This window comes from Dendropsophus ebraccatus, chromosome 2, assembly GCF_027789765.1.
Source record: "Dendropsophus ebraccatus isolate aDenEbr1 chromosome 2, aDenEbr1.pat, whole genome shotgun sequence".
Lineage (NCBI taxonomy): Eukaryota > Metazoa > Chordata > Amphibia > Anura > Hylidae > Dendropsophus > Dendropsophus ebraccatus.
The window spans coordinates 77,667,103-77,668,645 of NC_091455.1; positions in this window are offsets into that span (position 1 = coordinate 77,667,103).

The following is a 1,543-nucleotide window of genomic DNA, read 5'->3' on the forward strand; positions in this document are numbered from 1 at the left end:
TAGACCAGCGCTTATCAGTTCCAGTCCTCAGGCCTCACCAACAGGTCATGTTTTGAGGATATGCCATACAAAGAACACCTGTGATAATACCTGATGCACTGAGTATAATTATATCACCTGTGAAATACTAAGGAAATCCTCAAAACATGACCTGTTGGTGAGGCCTGAGGACTGGAACTAAGAAGCACTGACCTAGACAGTAAACTGTCAACATTAAAAAGGGAACAAATTGCATGTCAGGAGGAGACAAGAATGAAGATATGTGGAAAAATATTTTACTTGATGAGATCTACAAGGGGAGTCCAGCATTTTAAAATGCCCTGTCTAACCCAAAGTTATATAAACTGCTAATACACAGTAGTCAAGTCTATACAACCATTTCCCCTTTTTTGAACAATATAGTATTGGTAATATAATATTGGTACAAACTTCCAGCAGATGTGGTTGGTAAATCTTAAATAACGGAATTTAAACCTGCCTGGGACAAATATCTATCTGAAGATAATAATAAAGGAAATACTAAAAGGGCAGACTAGATGGACCAAGTGGTCTTTTTCTGCCAACAATCTTTTATGTTTCTATGAAATCATGAAAGTCAGGCTTTTCCCTTAACAGTCGCCCCTGTTCTGACAGATTGGTGCTATTTTGTGTCAATGAATCATTGACACATTTCAGCAGAGTGGGAACAGCCTGGTCTTGGCACAGAGAAATAGACCGCCCTCTCCCATGACGTGCGGCAATGACATCACTTCGCCCTACATCTATGGGCTGATCGTTTTCTCTATTCCACCGAGCGATTATCGGCCGAACGGGGCCGATTTGGACGATTATCGCTCCCGTAGAATAGGCCCCTTAGACATGTCAGAGCACTGTCAGAGAGTGCAGGGTTCCATGAAGGGTGGGTGTGAAGGGAAGGCTTTATTAGCTTGCAGAAATTATAGTAAATGTAAATATAATAAATGTACCAAGGCAGTGAAAACCCACCGAAAAGTTGCACACTTTTTAGTTCAAAAATTTCAGTTAAAAAATACCTCCTTCTGTTTCCCAGTTAGCTCAGTCCTCCCGCACAGACAAACATGCTAGAAAGCAGGTGTCCAGAATTAAGCATGACTAAAATAGGTGCTCAACCTTCTGTTTACACATACATACTATGTCTTTGATGTGCATTTGTGATATGTGTCAGGATATCTGCCTTATATTGGAAATGTACCCATTGAACCCCATCCCTTCACAGTGGCAAAATAATTTGTTTCTGGTTTCTGTATAGATGTTCTGCATCAGGGGGTTCCTATTTATTACTGGATAGAATAGCACAGACACTTCAAAAATGCAGGAGTAAGCCAAACCCAGACTCCCGGCTTATTCCTTGAGAATAAAAGGGTCGTCAGTAAATATCCATCAGACCCAACACTTTTCTCCACCAGCAGGTTCAGTGGTACTTCAATGCATGTCTGAACAGTGGGATCAGTAAAAGTGAAAGTAACAATACAGATTCAAAAAGAAAAAAGGTTTATGAAATTAAATTTTTATAGTACTTAAAATG